At 39.3% G+C, this 25,951-nt stretch overlaps 1 protein-coding gene across 7 annotated transcripts in view; it reads right to left on the bottom strand.

The window, feature by feature from the left end:
* Positions 1–23,982, bottom strand: part of Fat3 (FAT atypical cadherin 3) — a 624,627-nt gene extending 600,645 nt beyond the window's left edge. For 6 of the 7 annotated variants that reach the window (XM_058584984.1, XM_058584983.1, XM_058584987.1 and 3 more), the window contains exon 1: positions 23,481–23,982. The gene's annotated coding sequence lies outside the window, so the exon portion shown is untranslated. The remainder of the gene's footprint in view (positions 1–23,480) is intronic. The other variant, XM_058584990.1, reaches the window with a different exon arrangement.
* Positions 23,983–25,951: the final 1,969 nt, after the last annotated feature.

The following is a 25,951-nucleotide window of genomic DNA, read 5'->3' as shown; positions in this document are numbered from 1 at the left end:
TAAAACCCAAGAAGTCAATCAATATGTAATGAAGTAATGAAAGAAAGAAAGAAAAGCAGGCAGGTGTGACAGAGCACTTGGTCGATGGCAATTACTGACATGCCTAGATTGAAAGCAGTCAGTTCACTTACTAAAACCTCCAGTTCTGATAAACACTGATGAGTGAGAGACACATTTCACATTGCACATGGTGTGTCTTCCTTTCCCCTTGTCCTAAGTCACAGGTGGTGCGTGTGTACTTGAGAACACAGGTGGCCTTATCACAATCTCCCATTTCCCCTTCTGATCATCATTTTCACGTTAATGACTCCCTGCTAGTTCATCTGAGGTGATGATGTATGTGTCAAAGTCACAAGCCATTGCTGTGTTCCCATAGCTTATAAATAAACTGCAGCTACTTTAACTTACTTTTAAATCACTAATAAGTATTCCAAAATGCTCACAACATTAAATTTCAGCCTGGAATGCTGAAATGCTTAAATATAGTTGTGCTGTGTGGTAGAGTACAGAATTCAAATTTTAGAATAATGGATTCTAGTTCTAACTAGTTAGATAGTCCTAGGAAATACACTGACCCTCTCTGAATATCAATTTATCTACAAGAAAAAAAAAATCAAACCAGATTCATTCTTTAAAGTTTCTTCCACCCCTAAAGTTCTATTTTAAATCCTTAATAATGTAGCCATGTTGTTGGAATTTATTCTGCTCCTTAGGAACAGTTTGTCTACTAGAGGTCATTTTAACATGAACTCTTTGCCTTACTAAAATGCATGTGAACATGTCATTTTAATGTAATAAGTTTTGAAAGCCTATGTTGAAATTACAAGTGCTGTTCCAAGTTTTCCTTCTCTTTTCCCATTACCTATTATTTCTCATAATGAATATATAAATAAACAAAATTGAGGGTTCTTAAAGAAATTTTAATTTACATTTATTTTTAATATTTTAGTTCTCAAAATCCTAGTGGCTGTTAAGTATCAGTTACATTTTCTGCACAAATTTAGTCAAGTGTATGGTACTCATAACACCTACAGCTATTCTAATAATCTTTCACCAACATTTATTACCTTTCATATTTACATCCTTCCTTTGGCAATTCCAAACTGGAGGAAAAATATGCAAAGGCTAATGTCATCTTTATGAGACACGAAAAAAATCTAATGTGGAATGTATTGATTCAAATACTAAAAAATGATACATGCTTACAATTCATTTTCTCTAATTTTCTAACTTGTAAATGTGAATATAAGATATAAATTCAGCTAGTCATGAAAAAAATGAAAGTTTCAATTACAGGGACAAATTTAAAACATAGTTTCTTTTTTGTTGAAGAAAGAAAATGCTTGTACAGTAAGAAACAAGATATAAAGGAAGGATTGGGGCAATAAGGAGATATTAAATTTAAAGGAGGAATCCTCTACATTGAATCCACTTGGAACTATTTTTTGTCTTTATTATTTTTTATTGACACACAACATTTATGGAGTACAGTATAATTTTTCAACTCATATATATTTGTCTAATAATCAAATAACACTAATTAGCATATTACCCTGAATTTTATCATTTTATGGTTAGTATATTCACAATGCATTATTCTTAACTATATTTACCCTATCATCCAGTAGAACACAAGAACTTAAGTAATTCTATCTCATTAACATGGAACCTTGACCAATCTTTCTTCATTTTCCCTCCCCTCTCCTATTTCTAGTCTCATAATCACTACTCTACTCTAAAACTCTTAGTTCAGCTTTTTTAGATCTCACATGTGAGTGAGATCAAGAGATAACAGTCTTTCTTTGCCTCATTTATTTCACTTAAAACAATGATCTCCAGTTCCATCCACGTTTTTAGAAATAGTGGGATTTCATCCTTTTTATAGCTGAATAGTATTTCATTGTGTATATGTACCACATTTTCTTCATCCACTTACTAGTTGATAGACATTTAAGTTGATTCTGTGTCTTGGCTACTGTGAATAACTCTACAATAAAAGTGGCAGTGTTTCTTCAACATACTGATTTTAGTTTCACTGGATATATTCCTGGATCATACAGCACATTTATTTTAAGTATTCAATGAAACTCCATTCTATTTTCCACAATGGCTTTACTAATATTCATTCCACCAACAATGTATAAGAATTCCTTTCTTCACATTCTTGCCCTGTACTTGTTATTTCTTGCCTTTTTGATAACAGCCACTTTAACTGGGGTGAAGTGATATCTCACTGTGGTTTGGACTTGCATTTCCCTTATAACTAGTGTTGATGCTAGCATGTGTCCAGGAAAATACTCAACTCATGATGGCCGGGAAGTGAAAAGAGAGAGAAGAGGGATCAGAGTCCTAAAATACACTTCAAGGGCCCAGTCCTAATGATACAACTTCCTTCCACGAGGCCCCACCTCCTAACAATTCCATTACCTCACCAGAGACCATGGGCTGGGAACCAAGTCCTAACACATGGGCCTTGGGGGACACACATCCAAACCAAAGCAGTACATCCCACAATCACCTTCACTCTAGACTAGCTTTCTACTTAACTCTGTACTTTCCTCATCCTCCTCTCCTCCACTTTCCCCTTCCTTGTAGAGTTGTCCCCATCTACTGTTACTTTATTGTCTTAGAGAAAACAGTTCTCCAGTCCAAGATGTAAGCCCCAGCATCACGCCACTCTCTTAGTCCCTTCCCATCCTACCTCTTTGGAGAAGATACCTCCACTGTCTCTCTTCTCCTCTATTTACATCTGCTCCTTTTCCAGCACATAGCTCATCATTTTCTTAGGAGACAATTTTTGCAGCAGTGTCTTTTATTTTTACCAGCCCTTTCCTCTATGCCTACAAACATACTTGTTTTCCACTTATCCTCATAAAAACCTCCCTGGACCCAACTTTTTTCTTAAGCTACAGCTCCAACTCCCTCCTTTCCTTCACTGCCAAACTTCTTGAAAGAGTATTCAAAACTTGCTGCCTCCACCTCCTGCTTCACGCAGCCCCCTGGCATCTGGCAGGCATCCCTCCCCACCACTTCATTGAAACTGCTCAGTAAACGGTCAGTCATTATGTCTTAACCATCAAATCCAATGGCCTCTTTCAGCATTCATCCACTCCTGCATCCTTAATCACCCTGTGATAGTAGATGAGAGTGACACGTGCTTTCATTCATGCCTTCATTGAAAAATCTCTCATTCCTTGGCTTTGGTGACACTTCCCTGTCCTGTGTCTTCCACCATTGCTCAGATTGCTTTTACTCTTGCTCCTAGAGTTCTATTCTCAATTAACTTTTTTTTTTTTTTTTTTGCTCCAGGACAGGTATTGCAATTTTTTTACTTCCATCAGCCGATAGTAAGGTTTTTCAAATAAAGTTTTATTGAGACACAGTCACAACCCTTCATTTGTGAATCCATCTAGGGCTGCTTTCAATCTATACAGGCTAAGTAGTAATAATAAAGACAATATATCCAACAAAGCCTGAAATATTTACTTTATGAATTCTTTACAGAAAACATGCCAAAACTCTCTACAGAGTCTACATAGTGGGTCCCAAAGGGTCTTCCAAATCCAGCAGCATGGACATTACCTGAGGACTTGTGATATATATAATCCTTAAGTCCCTTCCTAAAACTGAACTTCCTAAATCAGAAATTATGGAGTAGGTCACAGGACTCTATGTTTTAATAAATCCTCCATGTGACCCTGATGTTCATTAAAATTTGAGAACTGCTGATCTATGCAGTCACCTGGAAAATATCCCAGGGTTTCAAGTGCCACCCATGCATGTGCTAATATTTCTTGAATCAAGCTCTACCACTCCTGTATAAATTAGTATTTCCAGCTAACTATCAACTATTTTTACTTGAATCTCATTCAACTATTCAACCAACCCATTCTCAACATCCATTATAGAGCAAGCTGCTATCTCTGCAGGGACTGGTTTGCCAGTGGAAAAAAAAATATCACTCCTGCAATATTTGGGACATACTTATGCTAAAGAATTACTCATTATTTATGAAAAATTAAAATTTAAATGAGAGTCTAATGTTTTGACTCAATCTACCAATCCAATGCCTGGGTCATACAATGAGCACTAAAAGGGTTTCTACTCAAAAGAAGTGTGAAGTTCAACCAGGGAGCCAAAGACATAAATATCTAAGACAATAAGATAACCTCAAATCTCATATTTCAAAAATTTCTTTTCCCACTTCTTTTGTCAGTATCTACAATGTCTTTTTTGAGTCAAGCACCATCAATTATCTCTTCTGCATGTCCATAAAAGGGGATCTGATTCTCTCATCAGGTGTGTGTAAGAAAAGGGTTGGGATATGAATATTAGTGGAATAATAAGAAAGACATTATGTATAGTGGGATCCTCAAGTCTTTAAACCTTAATCTTTATCAATAATTACATGTACTAAGCATCAACATAGTTGAAGCTTACTATTTTAAAGTGTTTTAATAAATATTGGTTCCATTGCTTAAAAATAATATCCAGTGAAAATCTCATGGTTTGGAATCTGGATCAACAGTTAAAGACAGGTTACAGTTCCAACTCCAGACCACAGGCCAGAGGACTGTAGTTCATCTTGTAGCATTTTACCCTGTGAGCCGGATAGGATCCAGGAAAAAACTCTTTCACATTGCATTTGCTAACACTGATGACAACAGTGACTGTAAAACATTTTATTAACCAGCATCCTTTGCAACAAGAAGACAGATTTCTAAAACAATGAATTGGATGAGATGCACAAGTTTTACTTACTTATTTAAAATATTTTTTTCTGACTGTTTTCTCTTTAGGAAGAAGACAATTTCCTAAAACACAAAGTTAGACATTTTTAAAAATCAAGTCTGTATCAAAGAACATTTCCATCTAACTCTGAGAAAACTCATTTTTAGAACTTTTCCCAAATGCCCCAAAAGAACACTTACTGCTATTACAATCCACCCAAACCTGAACATATTCAATTGAATCATCTGTGTAATAGAACGAAGGCCAACAGAGACAAATGAAATTGACACTTTATCTAATTTTAGCTAATATATACTTTCAACTTTGTCTCCTCATTTTAATCAATACTGGTTGATTTCAATTTAATAGGCCTTCTACTGGACATATTGTTTAGGTGGAAAAGGAAAACGATAGGAAAGGAAGCTGTCAGCCATCAGAAAAATGTGCAAAATGAACTAAACTATCACCTGGTCTTAAATTTCTAACATTGTTGTACAGATCCAAATTTACAACTCATATTGTATTTGTTTCTACAAAGGAATAACCTGTAAATCTTCCTTAAAAGAAAAAGATTTCATTATAATAAACCATTCATATAAAAATCTCACTTTTTTTTTCTCTAGAACACATCCTCCAAATAAGTTTCCCTTCTAGTTGTTCCCTGGATAAATAAGTATTGTCATCAGAGGCCAGGAGTTGAGAACTTGAACTCCACATGTTGTAGTTAATGGGCAATAAGTCACACTCAGGTTTGCATCAGGATGTACCAGCATTAAACAAAATTACAGCTTTCCAAGATAACTGTGAGATTCATATTGGAACCAATTTCATGGAGCTCAGAAAGACTTGTCATGCCTAATGAGAAAAACACATTCATTAGAGCAATATCTTTCTCTAATTCTTTGGTTTTTGTTTGTTTGTTTTGTATGTGGGCAACTTGCTTTATTTTACATATGTGTAAATATATATCTATACGTATTTATGTATATATATATATATATATAGAGAGAGAGAGAGAGAGAGAGAGATGTCTCTATCTCTCTCTCGATATATATATATATATATATATATATATATATATATATATATATATATATATATATGACAGTAGAGTATATTTTGACAAACATACATGGAATATAACTTATTCTATGGTTACCTGTAGGCTTTCTCTCTTTACCCAGACCTTAAGCTATAAGGGTAAGTTATTAATTTGTCTCCTTGACCCTCCTAGCACCCAAGCAAGCTGCCACCATATAACAGGGTCCTGTGGATATACATGAGTCAGTAAAAAGCAGGCTAGGAGGTGATGAAACTCTATAAACTGCGGTTATAAGCTTTCACTCTGAAAGTTGCACTTACCTGGCCATTAAATATTGTTCCACTATTGTAACTGCTAGTAGTTTTCTGATGGTTTTTTCATCAAATCACAAAGAAGTTTTTTAAACTTTCATAACCATGAATGAATCTTGAATTAATGCTTCTCTCGGCAGAATTCAAGATAACCTGTCTTTATCAGATGTCTGAGCAGTCCTTCACCACCAGCAGACAGTCAGATAAGACACTTTTAGAAAGGTACTAGTTTATAAAAGGCTTACATAGCATCTTTAAAGATTTTTGTGTTTGATTCAATACCTTAATCCAGAGATACCCTCTTAATCCTTAAAAAGAGTCAACTCCTTATCCTAGAATTCTCCATGTTAACACAAATAGTTGCTAAAATTGCCCCTGTCATCAATGTCATCAGTCTAATTCTCAGTGTGCAGAAGATGGTGGTATAAAATGAATAATACTCTTCTCCCATGTTCCTAAGGCTTCTTATACCAATTGCATGCTGTGCTTTCCTTGATTTAGCTGCTATTTTAGCCAAAACATCAGTGCAAACTTAGTGTCTAGACAGCTCTGTATCTGCAGGTGTGTAAAGAAAATTCACTGTACTGAAATAATACTAAGGGAATAATTGCTTAATGAGTTAACCAATTAAAATATGGATGGTTTTTCAAATTGCAAAAGACTAATTCAAACTAGAATGGTTAGAGAGAGGGATTGTACCTTTAAAAGCAGTCCTTTAAAACCTCGCCTGTAAGACAAGTGAATGAGAACACATGTAAGTAAATACATACATACATACTCTAAACAAACAAATGAAACACCAGCAATAACCTATGTTCATTAAAAGGAGGTTAGTTCTTGTTGAATTAAAATCAGATCCCTCCACCTTCCATAACTACTTACTATTAACAAGTCTGCTAAATTAGATAAAATCAAATCTGAATTCAAGGCAATTTAATTTTTACACAAGTATTACATGAACATTTACCAGCACAGACCCACAATTTTCTATGAAATATCTCCAAGAACTCCTCACAGATGTGAGTGAATAAAACATCTATCTAAAAATACATTATTGAGCAATGATAAAAATACTTGAGACAGCAAAAGAAACATCACAAATGATCTCTTCTAACACTGTCTTGGCATACAAATAAGTGTATGTTGCAAAAATGAGTATTCCATTTCCTGACGTATCCACAATGCTGAGAAGTAGGAGAGTGTTACAAAGAGGTCCCTGAAATGAAAATATCCACCACGGAAAGAGCTATTAAACTCAGCAGCCTCGAATGGCTGGTCTAAAGCCAGCAAAGAGTTAAACACCTAGGCTAGCTCCATAATGAATGCTTAGTAAGTTTGGCCAAGGAATATCAAGTAGATACCAGGGCTGGAGCAACTGCTAAAGGGATGACCTCCTTGAATCTCATTTGCATAGCAATGAGATGTCACAAAGGCATTAAGTCTGAAACTGCAATGCTGTTTCTAAGCCATGCTTTATTTTGTTGTGACATTAAGCAAACTGCTTTTTAAAGTAAAAACAGAAATGATTCCAACAATACAAAGTGGGGGGGGGGCATGGATGTGTTTTATGAAACAGACTGGAAAACAATTTGCTAAGAACTACTGGGTCACTCTGAGAGCAAAACCAGCTGAAACAAACAATAAAATAACTTTCAAGTATATTTCTAAAAGTGAGATGAGGTAAATAAGTTACTGGCCTTTGTCAATTAGTATATGTCATTTGAGCCAAGAATAATGCATGCCTATTCATAACAGACAAACAAATATGTCAGTAAAATGAGCCAAACTCTCTCCAAGTGCATGTGTTGCAGCCTTAGGCTGTTGTCTACACTGATGCAAAAGACTTTAATTACAGTTTGGGGTTTGTTTTTGTTTTGTTCTGTGTATTTTATTTTAAGGAATTTGCTTGCAAGTATTATTATCATTAGTTGAAAATAAGAGAGAGTAGGGGTTTTTACCTCTACCACTGAAGTTTACCATGTGAACTTGTTTTCGATCACTGGGTTAAATTACATATACAACCAAGGGTGCAAAAAAAAAAAATAGTAGAAACAGCATTGCAAATCAAGCTTTTGTGTTGCAAGCAGTTACAAGATGAAAAGCTATTCAACAAAATCTTGAATACCCAAGCTTTACCTAGTTCTCTAAAAAGAGCAAAATGTTTCCAAGATTCAAATGTCACAAGTTCATTTCTCTTTCTGAGTCTTATGCATCAAATTCAAATTCCAAATCTACTCAGTGTAGTTAAGTACTCCAAGATTCCTTCAACATGCAACTTAACCAGTGGAGGTTGTTTCACCACAGCAATTACCAAAGAACATAAAGATATTTACTTACTTCTGTTATAAAGACAAGCAAAAGGAAATTAAACTTTTAGCTGCCTATTATTCAAATTCCTGAACTACTTTTCCAAAGGCATAAAAATAAATCTCTTACCTTAGTGATTTTGATAGAACCTCAAATTATTCACCAGACATTATGAATCTACTTCAGGCAATGAAATCAATATTTCAGTAAGTCCTCTTCCATGAAACAGGAAGCCTTTTAGTAATGACCTTGGACCAGATAATAGGAAAGGCAGGGAAAGCAGGGTCCAAAGCCAGAGGGTAATTGTGATTCAAAGACTCTTTTATGCAAATAAGATCCCTAATCAAGCTAATGCAATTTTCTACATTTTATCTTCCATCTTTTTATTTACATTCAGCTGAGAAGCCAAAATAAAAAAAAAAAAGTTAAAAACCCAGCAACTTCTTGATTCAACCTCTCCTATGCAAAAAGAGCCATGGGGAACTGCATGACAGTCACTGGGAATCTAATAGCTCATTCCCAGGAGTCACATGTCATGGAACCAGAACAACTCTGAAGTCAGTACCAGCAAGTGGTAAATTACTCAGGCAGGGTGCAAAAATCCACATTTATTGGACACTAGTAAACTTTTCAATTTCTTTTGTGTTGTCAGCTGGTCTGGAAAGGAAAAGGCATTTCCATTTCCAAGAGACACTGCTGACTTCATTGTTGACTTTCGCAAGGCACTCTGTTTACTTTCTGCTGACCTGGTTGCACACAAACATATTAGAAAATTGTTGTGTCCTGAACACAATAACCCTAGGTATGGAGCTTTGGCAGGCAGAGTGCTTTGAACTGAAGAAAACCAAAAAGGGCCTCAGAAGTATGATCTTTCTGTCCTTCCCCCACCCTCCTTTCTCTTGCTTCCCTTTTGCTCCCAAAGCAAGCGATAAATACAATTCCTAATCTCCAAGGTGTCATAGAAACTATTTCTAGGTTATATGGCTGGCTCTCCCCCAGAGCCAGCCATATAACCTAGAAATATTACTCCAGTCTTCCTCCATTTTGCGGGGGTGGGTAATAGGAGCTGGCCATAAAGACACTTTCTGAACTACCTTGTTAGGTAGCAGGTCATAAGACCCTCATCCCAGAAGGGTCCTGTCCATATCAAGAAGAAAGAAATGTTACAAGAGAAGGCCAAGAGGAATCTGGACAGACAGAGCTTGCTGGATTTTCCCCTTCATTCCATCCTCATGGGATCACAGCCACTCGCCCCCAAATCTTTCTAGATGCTCTCAGTTCTTCATTGAACATTGAACGTTAGCATAAAAATAGACATGATCCCCTGGGTATTTGGGTCTTTATTTCTGAAGTTTCCTGTGTCATGTAAAACTTTGATTAAACAAGTTTTCCGTTTTCTCTTGTTAATCCATCTTTGTCAGTTTTATTTCAGAGCCAGGAACCCTAGGAGAACTAAGGAAACTCTTCCAGCCCTGTTAATCAAACCACATTTGCCATGCACTGGCAGGTGTTTCAAAGAGTAGTATGTTCTAGAGAAGATAGATAGTTCTTCAGGATCACTTTGGCATGACAGTTATGAGTCAGGCAGAGGATGGCCAGAAGCCAGACCTGGCTATAGACTTAGATAAGTTTGGTTTACCATCCTGAGGTTGAAACCTCGGCCAGGTCATCTTGGGCTAGTCACTTATCAACTCAGTCTCTTCATCTGTAAAGTTTTAGAGGCAACAATGCTACCTGCTGTCAGAGTTGTTGGGTGATGAATGAGAAAATACACAGAAAGTTCTTACAAATGTTAGTTGTTATTAACAAACAAAAAAAAAAAGAAAAGAATAATTGCAATGTAAAGTTCTAAGCAAATGCAAATCACTGCTGTTAATACTGTCAACAATTCTTTTAAATAGCTTCCTATCAAGTCAATGCCACCAGCTGGTCAGCCGGAAGTTTTGAAAGAGGCTTCCTGCCCCTTGCTTACTACCTAACCCTAAACCTAACCTTGTTTTAGGATCCTTCACTCACATTCTCCTTTTCTCATCATCCCTCATAGACCATATGATTCCTGTGGTAAAATTAGAATGATAAAACAGACACTTGTAATAAACCATAAGCACAGTATTTGTTCTTATCACCTTTATGTCATTCTAGTAATCCATAGCAGCATGATTCTGGGCAGGCTTCTCAAGCCTGGAGTAACAGCAGTTACAACAATGGTTCTCAAAGCTCCTACATAAGCAAAGATGAAGTCAAGGTGAATCTGAGTCCCTTCCCCATCTCAACATCCCTAGGTCACCCCAAATAATGGTGTAATATTAAGTTTTTAAAAAGCCTGTAGTTAGTGTGGAAACAAAATTTCAAAATATTCCCTTTGAGTAAGTCCAATCAGACGGGCATCTCTGATCTCCTATGTGGAAATTCCAAAAGTGTCTCTGAGAAGATATCTTGAGCAACCTTTAAGTAGGTCAATTTTACTTAAAGGTTTAGGGAATAGTTTGATATCTAAGTAAGAGAAGTTAAAGCATTACTTCACATTTATATAAACAAATTATGAAATACACTATAAAATTAGAAAAGTTTATTTAAAAAAATTTAGCCTTCAAAGAAATCTTTATAATGCTCACGGCCTACCCTCAAATTCTGAGAGGATGAGGCCATCCTCTTTTACCAGTATGGGGAATCCTGGTTGTCAACAAGAGCTTTAGTTTCAACTCTTGGCCCTGCCAATTAAAGTCCGTGATCTTGGTCCATTCCTAACCATATCTTTGTCACCTGTGAAATGATGATGCTAATTTCTACCATGCAGAACATCAGTGATGCCAGATGTAAAGAATTTGATGTAATGGATGCCAAAAAATTTCTTAGTCACTCTCTTCTTTCCCAGCCCTCTTCTCCTTTCTCTGATTGTTGTATCAAAGAAAGATACTCAGAGCTCCACTAAGTACCACCCAGCCTTCTGTTGAATACACTAAATTATTCCAGCATCTAAAAGCCCAGATACTAAATCATTTATCCATTTGAAAAATGTCCACTGAGCATCTATCATGTGGTGGGAACTGACTATAGAATAAAGGGTTCAGGAGTCAAGAAAGATTGTGCAAATGCACCATTCAAGGTTATAGTTTCACAGTTGCCATCAATGACTACAAAGACTTCTCAGTTTGGGGAAGGATGGAAGCAATGTCAAAATGTGCTGGAATTCTAAGTAACTGATGAGGTTTAAAGGTCTACACAATGTTCTCCAGCATAACAATCCCAATTTTCATCAGGGTTATAGATAAAAACTGAAAGTTATTAGTGAAACCAAAAGGAAATAAAAAGCTCCAGAACCAAACAAAAGAGAAGACTTCTGTCAGTAGAGCCACAAAGAAGAAACTGCTAGAACTTGGTCACCAGTGTGTCATCTACACAGCTTGCCATTTATTCTCTTCCCAGTTGAGTGATAACATCAATCACACCATTTAATCCCAGCACTTGCAGACTATTCCAGCCTGCCTGGAAATCTGCATGGAAGCACAGGATCAAAATGCCCATTCATCTAAAGAACTGTGAATTAACTCTCCGCCTTTTAAATTACTTTCAATTACTTTCCCACTATTTATAAGGATTCTTTTTTTACATAACAAAATCCAACTCTAATCAATATATGCAGTATATCCCAGCTGATTAGTGTAATTCTTGCTCCACCATGGTGCTGGAGCTGTGCCAGCCTTACCTAGCACACAATTAAATGTCTGGTAATGCCTGCTGCTCCCCAGCAGGCCTCATGAGTTAATGGGGAAAAAACAGGATTTACTTTTGCCTCGATCAGCTCCTATCTCTCTCTCATCTGCCCTCACTCTCTCTCATCTGCTTATAGACATGTACAAAGTATGCCTGGAGAAATAAAGGCCTGAAATAGTCACATAAACCTAAAAGGCACAGGAGCATGAAAAACAGATCTCCAAAGTCTAACTCATCATCCTCTTAATTCAGTAAATCCTTCCAGAAATAAGATATCCCTCTTCTCAACTACAATTCCAGCACTGAACTGTGAGCAAATTCTAAGCATAGGAAATACTCAGGGATCTAGACTCACCTAAATCCAATATTATGAATTATGTTCAGTGTACCTTCAAGTCAATTTTCAATAAACACAAATCACTTAATAAGAAATTAAGAGCATTACATATTTCTCATGCTCCCATGGATTTGGTGTTAATGAGATTTTGTTAAGCTCACAGAATGACAAAATGTCTGAAAGACAGACACAGCCTTTTCCAATCTCCATTCATTCAAGAAATGATTATTGAACGTTTTTGTGTAATATGACATTCCCAAGACACACATCTGTTCACATGTTGATTTCACCATCCTGATTCTCAAATAATGCATGTAGCACAGTGTAATTGGGGAAAAAAAAGAGATCTGGAATTTTATAAGACCTGCATTTTGATATATTCCATTACTAACTTCCAGGTATTGTCTGCATTTATTTATACACATACAAGCTTTACTATATTACAGATACCATACATCCAATACTTTAGGGAATATTCTCTTGCCCACATGGTCAGAACAGAGTAAGCAGCATTTCTGGCAACCTGTGTCTCAGGATACACTGGAATACCTCAATCCCTTATGAGGTTTGCTGACAGCAATCTAGTGTAATAATATTCATGGCATGATTTAATTTTTTATTATTTTTTTGTTATACATGACAGTAGAATCCATTTTAATATAATTATGGAAGCATGGAATATATTTTGTTCTAATTCAAACTATTTTTAAATACTAGAAAGTTTACAAGGATCTTTGTAATAACGGCAGTCTTATGTGCTTTATGCTTTCTTGACACAGAGCTCAATGCTGAGATACTCTCCTATCTCCGAGCCTCTGTGAACATCAAACTCCATGAGAATGTATGATTAGATAATAATCCTTCTATCAGGACTTCCTTGAAGACAAAGTATTCTTGTAAGGTGACCAAACATATGGGTGTTCTCCCCACACGGATCAGAAAGAACTTACAGGGAAGATGCACATCTTTGATGAATTCGCCAATCAAGAGCTTGAGTCTATATGGCTGGAGGATCCTTTCTTCAACTAGAAAACATGGACTTAAAATAATATACTGTATACCACCAGTACCAGAATGATAATGACTCATCACTCAAAATAAAAATTTTTAATATTTGGTCATAGATGTCCAGTTAGGAAAATCAATAATTGCTATCCTTTCAAATACAAATATGGCCCTTCAATTTTAAATACTAATCACTGGCACAATCTAGTACGAACATGAGTGGGGGAACCAAAGATTAATATGTTATACCCTGAGTCCTGGGAACAATGGCATATAGGGGTGAAGAGACACAAGCACAGATTATTTTATTACAAGACTTCTGGTAATAGTGCCATAATAATAATGACACAAGTTAAGCATCTGCAATCTGAAAACCCAAGATATTCCCAAACCTGAAACTTTTTGAGTGCTGATATGACACCAAAGGTAGAAAACACCACAGCATTATTTCTTCATGCAGAAAATTAAAAATTAAAAATAAATCCAAAACCTAAAACACTTCTGATCTTGAATGCTTCAGAGAAGGAATACTCAACCTATATTAAGTATAGTGTGGAGCTGAGTGTAGAGATTGGAGAAAACAATATAGAGAAGGTCTAAGCAAGACCTCAGGATGGCATGGGACTCCAACCAGTGACCACAGGAGCTGGGGAGGCTGGGAGACACACATGGCTTCATAAGCAACAGGACAGCAGAAGGCAGAAGAAAGACTGCATAAATAAGAAGATTTTAATAATAAGGGGAAGTTCTTTGAACACTCCAAAGACTGGGAATGGAATTGATCTTATCTAGTTTCTTCACAGAAGAGCGGACAATGTCAGATATATAATAATGGATTGGATTGGACTGGCCTTACTGTCCAGAAATTCTTAACTTTTAGTACCTCCTCAACATCTCCATGAATAAGGTGGGCATTTCTCTTTTCTGTAATTGTAGTCCATGTTTCCCTTTTAGTTTCTCCCCCAATGCTTCCCTTTAAAGCTGTACTGATGAAGGTCAAACTCTTTTAGTTTATCAGATATTTGAAAGAAAATGTAAATATATATATATATATATATATATATATATATATATATATATACACACACATACACATTCTTGCTTCTCTTTAAGACTTTTGACATTCAAAAATAAAAACTTAAAAAATATGAATTAAAGAGAGGCAAAATATTCTTTACCTTTATAAAAGAATTTGCAGCATCTACTTAAATGAGTAGCAAGTTTCTCTTAACTAAATGCATTTAAAATGTGATTTGCTTTGAAAAATGTGATTTACACTCAACATTTAAAAACATATTTATTGTATAAGAACAATCTAGGCTTATTCACTCTGATGATTATCATAAGCACTGATAAGCTGTAAGAAAGTGGAAATTCTCATAAAATACCTGCATCTCTCTCTCTCTTTCTCCCTTTAGGGAGAAGGTACAATATGTTATTAATCCAACCTATTTAACAAAAATATACAGAGTGTATATTGAACAGAATGTGTGCATTGCTGAATACAACTTAGGAATAAAGTGATTAATGTGAATAATTACAGTATAAAATCTACACTTCTAAAGTAAAAGAAGATTTTCTAATTATTGGATAATTCAAGGAGATCTAAGAAATTGATCTGGCAGTATAGCATATTTTCATCTTACACTTCTCATCCAATTGTCTAGATCACCCAGTTTTCCTCATCATTGTAGTTGTCTCCTGAATATAAATGTAAGGCATTATGGTCCCATTATGAATCCAGAGACTTCCAAGCAGATGATGTCACCTCAATTTTGCCATCTTATAGACTTAGGGTCACATAAACATTATGTCCCTTTTATACTTAGTTAGATAAACATCATCCAGCAGAGAAAGCTAAATTTTGAAGGATCAGGCACCATATTTGATTAATACATATCATGCAAAACTTTGCCCATGGTAATAAGAGTGCTCTTAAGACACTTGCCAGCAATGATATGGAGGTAAAGAACCAGCACATGTCATCAGAAAGACTAACAATGTAATGTGTACTTATTTCAACCAGACTGTGAATGATCTGCTATGTCTACAGGACAGATGGAATGCTAGATTACTTTAAACAGCCCCTAGTTAGAGAACATACCTATGAAGACAAGGAATTAAGAAATAGTAAACTAGCCATTTGCATTAATACCAGTATAAGAGGCAGACCAAATTTAAATTGCAAACAGGCTGACAAACTTTCAAGGGTTTGGTGAATCATGTTTCTTTCTTCCTCATTTGTTACCTACATTTTCAAGCTATCTCTTTACTAACTGCAATACTTTCAATCATTTATAACCATTAAATGCAATTCAGAAAGAAATATACCCCACAAGGATATTTAGAAAGAAAAGAATTTCCCATCTATTATGTGACTGGAAAGTTTTTCATGCCAACAATTAGGAATAAAAAGGATTTCTACACTAACCTTCAACCATAAAACTAAAGGGATGCAGAGAAATGTGAAGTTAAATGTAAATTCTGACATCAAATAAATATAATATAAAGCTAGTAGTTATAAAAATGAAATTACTGTCACATATTACTTCTAAGCTGCTAGAGTAAAAATTCCACTGTAATAGTTTTACTTTCCAATCCCTATTTTTTGGAGGTACTAAGCTTGCCTAAAACTTTGGTGATACTTCAAAATGTTAGCAGATACCAGGCACTATGAGAGTAGCTATGGAGAAATAACACCTTAATCAGTTGCAAAGTTAAACACATACACACACACACACACACACACAGAGAAAGAGAGAGAGAGAGAGAGAGCGCTAAAATCAAGAAGCACAAAATGGCAAATGGTCAAGTTCCAACAGCTAAAAAGATCCAACACATGATGAGCTTTTAATGAGTGAAACACGCCATAAGAAAAAGACCTTCTGTCAATAAATCCCAATTCTTGTTCACTAATTAAACTATCTTATACAGTGCCTGAATATGTAGACACCAGACTTCAACATTTCTTAATTATATTCAATTCCAGGCATATTTTTCCATTTAATTGACATTCTGAAATGCCTTTACAGTAGATAGGTACCAAATTTCTCAAGAGAGATTACCACACACTTATAAATTCTGATCCATTTGATTGAAATTGTTACTATGAAACATTTTTTTCAAGTGTGGGAAAGGTTCACATCCCATTCTACCCATGACACCAGCCACATTAAAGTCATCTGCATTTGGCGCACTTTCATGTGTACATTTCTTTGCAGTGAGGCTCTCCACAGCCAGGTTAATCTGAGGAAACCATAGCTACAAAATCCAGCCTGGCATGGGACCATGCCCCATGAATCACCCAGCTCACTTCTCAGCCTATCACAGCAGCTCCTGCCATCATTTAGTCACCACTTAGAGACAGAGAACTTCAAACCACAGTTAAAAATAGACTTCAGATGTCCAAAATATTAATCACATACTTACACTTAAAAAATCAACAAAATGTCACGTGTAATAGATATTCTAGTTTTCCCAAAAGACTAAGCAACTTCTCCTACAAAGACATCGCCTCACTGTGCTTTTAAAGAAAACACACACACACACACACACACACAAACATACACACAGTGTATGTGATAGAAAAAACTGACACACTGTCATCAAGCACATTTGTCACTGCATTTAATCCATATCATCTGTCATTTACAAACATTAAGTAATGTTCAATGATATTTAGTTGTATTAATAATTTAGGGTTTATTTCAAAGTGTGAAACATTAATAGCTGCTTCACAGTGCTCACTTTTAACCTTCTATGGTACTGAAAAGGCTAAAATTTTTAGCCAATTGTTTGGGATTAATTTAGTTGAAGTCCTGACGTTACAATTAACTTTTCAGTTAGCCTTGCATCTCTGTGCCTCATTCAACAGGTGCACTTATCTCTGACATCTCAGAAAACAAAAGTAAGAAAGAATAATAGAAACACCATTTGCAAATGCTCTGCAAAGTACAAGTATCAACAAGTCATGGTGAACATCCAGGTTAGAATTTTAGCCTTTCGCTCACATTCTGAAAGCTAGTATCACTTGGTACACCATTTACTTGATTTTTTTTTTCTTTTCAGGTTAAAAAGAAGCAAAAACCTAAATGCTGAATTTCTAAAGGACAAGACACACCAGAGTTTTGTGTGTCCAAACTAACCCTGAGATTTATAATTGAGCTTCAAATATAGGAAAGCCAGGAGCTAAGCACACCATGAGCACTTTCATGCAGGATTCCAGACACTTTCAAACAGCCTAAAAGTTTTCTTTGAATATGGGGTGGCTGGGCAGAGATCACCAAGGATAATGGAGATAGGTCCTGTATATATTCTGGAGTCTTTCCAAAAGACTGAAAAACATTCTAACAGCCTATTTGGCCTGTTCCATGAATATGTTCTCCCCAAAATGAGCCCTGCCTTGACCCTAAAGAAAAGAAGGAATTAATTTTGTAGTGTTTTGCATACATTTGAGCTAAAGTAAGAATTATTACTAAGAATTTACTCCAGTACATATTCTTCTCAATCCCCCCTATTCTAGGTTCCTGCCCAATGACATTCTCTTGTCAATTAGTAAATACTACCATGTGTTTATTTCTAATATTCATACATAGGTATATCCTATCTTCCCAACCAAATACTAAGAGCACAGAAGTAATGTATATGTTTTACTACTATTTTACTCCTGTCCATTGCCTTGGAAGAGAGGGGCAGTTTCAGTAAATATTGGTAAAAAAGAAATGTGAAAGAAATGAACTTTAAAAGATAAAAGAAAGAGTAATAAAATGGAAAAAAAATAAAAGTGAAGCATTTTTTTAAAAAAGAAAATGGCCTTAAATTTCATGTGGCTTTCCAAAATGAAAACAAAAAAATACATTTAAGATATACAAAAGCAAGATTTAAACAAACACATTTCTGTTATTTAATAGAGTCCATTATTCAGTCCTGAAACCTTGAAAGCTCAGAAAGCTGAAATACTAAAGTGGGCTCAAGTACTCCTCTCAGGTCCCTGGTATGACTTATAGGTCCTGGCAAGACAACCCTCATGATACATTGTCTGAGGAAGGACTATCTGGCTACCCTCTCCAAGCTCCTCCAAGGTATCCACATTCATATACACCAAACTGGTGAAGAAGTTTTAATTCTGATTATATGGAGAGTTTGATCATTAAGTTCTAAAATCTGTTCTGAATTTTCTTTGACCATCATCATGACAGTAAACCCATTCTCATATTTGCATTCCTTCCACTTAATAGGGGGGAAAGGACTTCAAACATAGAATAGACTAAAATTAAGATTAGCCTGGGAATGCCATTTCAATTCAGAATGACTAGAATGGGTCATTTGACACTGTTATATGTAAATGACAGTCTGTTTTGGTAGACCACAAACTGGCTTTAAGCCATAGACAAGTGTCAAATATGTTCTGGATAAATTCAATCTGCATCATTAAGCTGATTTTTAAAAAGAAAGACAAACTTATTATTCTTGGAAAGGAAGCAATGAAAGAAAAACACGAAGGGATAAAAAGCTTATTAAATGAGAAGATACTTCTTAAAAATCAATAAATTTGAAAAGCCCGTAGACGCAAATTGACCAAAGTGCAGGAAAAATATTTACTCTCAGAGTCTTCACAGTGGATGCTGTGGTGATTCTTAAGAGGTCAAGCTATAAAAAATATCCCCAGCCCACCACACAATTGGTAAAATGATGCTGACAGTGACAAAGCCATCAAATAGAGATCAAAAGAGCCTTACAGAAAATTTTATACAAAGCAATATACACCGGGTTGTGTTTGTTCTTTTAATGTTTTTAAGACACAGCTAAATGTCTCTGGAAATCAAAGTTTGGCTTTTTCTTTCTATTTTTCTGATACTGGGAATTAAACCCAGTGGCACTCTACCACTGGACAACATCCCCAGCTCTTTGTATATTTTTGATACAGTATCTCAAAGTTTCCCAGGATGGACTTATACTTGGTGTCCTCCTACCTCAGTCTCACTAGTTACAGGTGTGTGCCACCTCACTGCTGTGCCCAGCACTGCTCTCTCAAGGAAGAAACTGGGCAAAACACAGGTTTATCCCTCTAAGTCCCTTGCTTTCAGATTCTCTTTGTAACTTTGGTGTTTTCCACAATCAGTAGACAACACAAGTTCTTCTATAGGTTTTTCTATAGTAATCAAAGGAATTTTATTAGAGTGGACTGTTCTACCTGATCCTGTAAGGTAGAAAATATGCTTTACTGTTCAGTGTTCCTGTAGAAGGAAAAACAACAACAACAATAACAGCCTGGGAATGATCCACAATGTATGAAACCAAACATCCCCAATAGTATTACCATTTCCCTTTTGCCTCAGAGAAAAAAAGCCAACCCACCAGTCAGCTGGACAGGTGTTGGGTATGAAGGCTCTCTATTCCCAACTCCACAAATATTAAGGGTAAGATAAAGCCACAGTGATCATTTTGTGTGTGTGTGTGTGTGTGTATGATATGAGCCATAAACATAACAACACAACCATTATGGAGGGCGCTCTTCATACTCACTAGAAATGAATGAAAACCCTCTCCTTAATGGTAATTGCCTACTTTTTTCTATTTGATATAAGTCATCAGCCAGATGAGTGCAGGTTTTTCTGCAGCATGAGAAGAAAGCAGGAAATAACATAACCTGATGCACCAAAATGTTCTTACTAGAGCAGCCATATGAGCCCCTGCTTTACAAAAAGCTTTGGGCTAACAAAACAATCACATCATGTACAGGCCAGTGGGCATCCAGTCTGTTTATTGCTTCTCATTTCCCTCCCTCCCTTCCTTCCTTCCTTCCTTGCTTCCTTCCTTCCTTCCTTTCTGTAGCTCAGCACAAGTGTAATCGCTAGTTAACAGACAGACTTGGTCCTGATTATTAAAATATCCCCAGAATGATTGATTGCCAGGAACCAGAATAAAAAAAATTGAAAGAAAGAAGAAGAAGAAAGAAAAAGGTTGAGAGTCAATCTCTGGTCAACTATCACTGGCTGTGAAAATCCTGCTAGGAAAAGAAATGGAGCTAGCCCAGCAGCTGACCAATTTCTGATCTCTGAGCCAGCTGCCTTTCATGTGGAGTTCTCTGTGTGGTTCAGATATGAAGACATTATAACTGGACAGTTCTGGGAACTTTCTCATCCCAGTGCAGTGTGCATAGAAACTGGCTCCAGCATCATCCATTGTCCAAGTTCCAAAATAGCAACAACAGGGATTCATGATTGAATAGCAGCATTCGGTTTAATTCGAAGAGACAACTTTTTTTTTCTCCCTGTAAATTGTTAAAAAACAAAACAAAAAACCTTCTCCCACTCCCACTCCAAATCTATTAGATAAAAAGCACATCAAACAGTTGAAGTTATTACGCATTTTTTGGTCTTTGTCTCCTGGTGCCCTTGTTTTCTTGGCTGTTCTTTATTCTCTCACTGTTCAACTGCACCAATTTAGGAATTAAAAAAGAAAAACGTAGAAGCAATTGGTTCTATGCAATTTCTAGAATTGTGCAGCATCTCAATCTTTTAATCTCCTCTTCCTTCTCTCTCCTCCATCCTCTCCTTTTCTTTTCTGATTAGATTCAAATCTCCACGTCACACTAGAACCTCATTTGAGCGTCCCCATTCGATAAGGTGAAGAGAAGTTCCGTGCCTGCCACTGGAGATGAAATTTAGGCTCTCTTTGATTCACACTGAGACGTGGATATCTTGGTGCTCAATTCCCAGATGGAAGGCTAGCCCTATTCACCACCTGAATTTGCCTTCTGAATCAAAGCAAAGTCATCTGCAGTCTTTATGGAGGTTCTCAGCCTCTCTGCATTTATTTTAACTCGGCGCGGGTGCAATCAGAGAATGTAATCCTAGCAACAAAGCCAGGAGCACAAATCCACTAAGATGAACTGGTCGGCAAGCTCCCCCCGCCCCCTTCCTCCCTACACCGGGACTAGTCTTTGAAAAGACAAGCGTCGGGGCTAGAAAATTAATATGTCGGAGGCCAGGAAGAGAAAAGCGGCGCAATACAAGTGTCCAGGAGTAGTTCGGCTGTGTTATATACATCTTTAAACACCAAGGACCAACAAATAGGAACCCAAACCGCTCAAACCCCGGGTGGGAGCGTCGCCTGTAGCTAAGTGCCTTGCCGAGAGCTAGGTCCCCTCTCCAGGCGCGCCCTCCCCCATCTGGCTGGGCCTTAGCGAGTGGGGGAGGTTAGCGCGGGTTTGTCTGACACTTGTAAATGGCAGTGGGATCCAACTTGGGAACAAACGCGCCTGAGTCTGGGGGCGGGGAGGAGGGAAGAAGAGAAAAGACTCTTCAGTCTTTAGCTCTGTCCCGCGTCCCTCCCTCCGGCGGCGACCGCTGCAGGCTCGCCGAAAGCCCTAAGTGGAGTCCCAGTCAGCGTGCGCGGGCAGCGATGAAATGAAGCTCCAGCCCTGGAGGAACGAGTCTGCCAGGCACAGAGTGTGAAGGCCACTGGCTCTCCACGCTGCGACCCGCTGGCTCCTCTCCCTCGTGGGTGCCTCTCCTAGTCCCCTATGGCGACCTTCTCTTCTCCGCAGCCTCTTCATCTTTTTACATCCATACTTCTCTTCTCCCAAACCCTTGTTTGCCCCCATTGACACACCATCACACCTCGCTGCAGCCTCAGGATGCCACCGCCGGCGTGCACGCGCGTACACACACACACACACACACACCACACCACACCACACCGGGAGCGGTCGCCTTTCTTCTCATCTCCCGCAACCCAAGAGGTCCTAAGCTCGCAGCCAAACTCCTACCACCACCTCGTCCTTGCCCCAGGCGCGACCCCGCCCATGAGAGTGGGACGGCGAAAAGTGAAAAGTTGCTTTCTGTTAAGTCTAATCATCGCCAATATCTCTCCATTTCAGAAATCATACACGATAAAAGTCAGAAGAAAAGAGGAGGGGGAACGACAGACCATAGCACTGCTAAAAATACCCGGGCTCGCCACCACGCGCAAGCCCAGGGGCCAGATGCACTTTAGCTCAGCGACCCCCACTGGCTGAATCCTTTCACTCACCAAACGCCGAGAGAAAGCTGTCCAGGCCACCTCTGCTGCCTTCCCGCCCGCGTCGTTCAGATCCCCACACCAGTCCTGCACACACATTGGCCGCTTCCAGAGAGGGTATACTCTGCACCTGAAGGGTGAGAGCTTAACTGGTGAGCCTTCAGGTTCCCACACCTACCCCGGAGAAGTCTGCTCCGCATTCCCAGGATGGTCAGATCTGCACTATTCTCTTTTGGAAGACAAGCAGGCTTAACCATACGCCCGCCAAAAAATCCTGCACTTTCCCAAAGCATTCCGTTTTCCTCTCCCTATCCGAATTATAGAAACTGTCTCTCCTCCTGTCTACTCTGCAAAGGCTGTCTCCCTCAGTTCAAAGGCCGCTGCCTTCAGTACATCTCACTATGCCCACGAACTCTGCAAGCCAGACTCAGACACGGGGAGTGGATCTCCAGGATGTCTGGTAACCGGCAACCCTATCTGGTTAAAGTAAAGGCGGGGATCTAATCTGCACGGTATCTCCTCTACCAAGGACCCGACTTGAGCCTCCAGGTCCCTTAAGTGAATGCATTGGCATCTTATTCCCACTGCGCTCAGCAAGCACCAGCTACCAAAGAACCTTGCTGACTACATCTTCTCATCCACCTGCAGGCGGGCAGCCGGGGCTGGAGGTGGCTGTTCAGAGATGAGTGCACCGATCTGGAAGGCCCCTCTCACCGTCTCCCTAAATCCTTATACCCACCCTGGGCCAACTCCTCTTGCCAACCTGCCGGATCCAGCCTCAGGGCTGAGCCTCCTCTTTCCTGCTCGCATCTGCGGTGACCATGGCTTTTGGCTGCCTAGGCAGGAACTTTACAAGGTGAAAAGTTTCCCCCATGCGCTCTGCCGGCTTTTGCTTCCCTGCGTCCACCTCAGAGCCCATTTGCACCCAGCAGCTGGGGCTGTGCTCCAAAAGGAGCGCTCCAGCCAGTGACCCAGGCAGTCAAATAAACACGCTAAAATCTCCACGCACCCTTGCCACCGCTGGCGATCCACCGTTCCACCAGGCGCTTTCCCCGTGGTCTTTCTCTGCAAGTGCTCTTGATTAGGGCGAGCCGGATACTCAACCGCTGCCGCCGCAGTGCCCGCCGCGCGCTCGCGGGGACTGGGGCAACGAGCGAGCGGAGGCGCTCGGCGCTTGGCGCTCGGGACGCTGCCGCCACTGCCGCGGGTTTGAAGTCGGAGGAGGGGAGCCGGGAAGAGAACGGCAGCGGGAGGAGAGAGACTGGGGCTCGAGATCCCAATCCGCAGCCCAGATCACAGCGCAGCCTGCCGGGAGTAGCGCCGGCTCTCGTGTCTGCTCTGAGCTGCGGCCACCGCCGCTACTGCTCTCTGCGTAGCTGCTCCGGGTTCCCCATCACAGCCGACGCCAACGCACCGCCAAGCCCCACACTGGTCTCCCCCTCTCTCTTCTCGCTCGCTACCTCCTCCTCCCAAACCGCGAGCGAAAGGGGCGAGGGGGAGAGAAGCATCCGCGTCGGGGATGACTAGTGATCTCCGAGCGTGGCGCGCGGAAGGGGGGCGAGCGGAGGGGGGTTGCGGGGGAGACGCGGCAAGCTTGAGGGCGCTCCCGGCGTCGGGTCTGGAAGCCGGACTAATTTTAGAGCTTCAGTTTTCCTCCACCCCTCTTTCTGGGCTTGAGGCTAACGCAAACGTGGTTTCCTGCGGGAAGAGGATGGTGCCAGCTTCAGAGAGCTCACACAGCACCTCGTCTGACCCCCTCCCCCTCCCAGCCCTATAGATAGATAGATAGCACATTACTCCTCTAGGGCAGACGAGGAAACTGAGGCATAGCGAGATTAAAATTGGTTACCTATGGCCCCAAAGCTAGTTGGTAGAGTGAAGACTATACCATCAAAAAATTCAGTTTCTCTTTACAAAACTGTTCTTTGCAGACAGGGTTCCACATGGTTTTACCTTGTAGAGGAGGGAATTAAACTAGCGACATATCGGATTATGTTCTCCTTTGACCCCAAATTTTCTTAAAACATTGATTGTGTGAATGGAGAAAAGATACTGTGGAGATGTGGAGGGGATGAGTGAGTGATTTGGGGCTTCATGATTTGCAATTCCAACTGTAAGTCCTCCTGTTCCAATAACTTCTGCCATATTCACACTCCCTGACCATACTACCCACCAAAGCAGTCTTCATCCCATGGTGCTGTGGAGGAGGACACATTCATCCCCCACAATGTGTGTTCTTGCACTTTTTCCTTTCTTCCCCTTGTAGTAGGCAAGTCTAACACTACCCACTTGCCATTCTCACCCCCCCACACACACACACACACCTCACATCTGTCTCTAATGCAAGCCTGTAAACCCATGAGTTGCCTGTTTCAGATAGTTTCTTCCCAGCACAGTTGGCTCCAGGGGAGGGCCAGGCTTGCAGATCTCTTTCTCAGAGGAAAACTTTCTTTTTGAACCAGGAAACTCTCTTTGGGGAGTAAGATAGGGGTTACCACTGAAGGACTATGTGCTTAGTCACTAGATCAAGCCCTTTGAAGAGCCCACTGAGTTTACCTTTCTGGTCTTTAACCTCCAGGCCTGGGACTTGTTTTCATAGCAGCTACACAAAGGCTCTCCAGGCTCCTGGAGAGTAGGGAGTGCCCCTTGAAAGACTCCAGCAGCCAGCAGCCTTGACTGCCCCCATAAAGCACATGGCATGCTCTGATCCCTCTTCCCTGAGAGTTTAATGGGAATATTAAGGAATAGTGACAGCAACTTATACATCAGCTAATTCAGGAGCAATAAGCATGATGTTACCAAGGGTTTCATTGTCAGAAGGCCAGAAGATGGGTCTGGGCTGAAGAAAACCATGAATAGGGCTAGGAAAATTTACCTACACTCTAAAATGTCGGCTGTCTAATTGTATTCTGATTTTATTATAATTCATCTGCTTTCTAGGGCATTAAAAGTTTATTGCCATATAAATATGTCCCTGACATGGCATTTTCCTTGTGACCAACAAAACACAGCTAACTTTGCATCAAAGATTTTAATGAATCAATGTATTTCCCACCCAAGTGTTTCTGTGGAAGTGCTGGAAGGAGTTGGCTCCTGAAATCAGGCACTTTGGGAAGAGTCAGCTGGTAGTTGTTTGGCCACTGGGATGCTCATGGAGTGCTGGCAGTGAGACAGGGCGTCTTCCACCTTCTGCCTGGGAAGTCTGCCAGGTGTGTGGAGGAGTGGCCACTGCTATTGGTAAGGCTCCTGGATTTCAGTTTCTCCAAATGTTCTCTTATGCCTCAGAGACATCTTACCAATAAGTACAGAAATCTGTCTAAATTTCAGCCTCCCTATCCCTAGGCAGCTCATAGATAATAAAGTAAACAGTCTGTACTCCCAGTGCAGAAATAAGCCATTACAGCTGGTAGGTAAGACTGACTGCAAGGATCATAAAGTGGTTTATCTGGTAGGGCATCCCTCTGGTCATTTCAAATTTGC

This window comes from Marmota monax, unplaced genomic scaffold (genome assembly GCF_021218885.2).
Source record: "Marmota monax isolate L192 unplaced genomic scaffold, Marmota_monax_Labrador192_F-V1.1 WCK01_AAM20220418_F8-fsc00104, whole genome shotgun sequence".
Classification (NCBI taxonomy): Eukaryota; Metazoa; Chordata; class Mammalia; order Rodentia; family Sciuridae; genus Marmota; species Marmota monax.
Note: the sequence above shows the minus strand (reverse complement) of the source record. Positions and strands in the feature narration are given on the sequence as shown.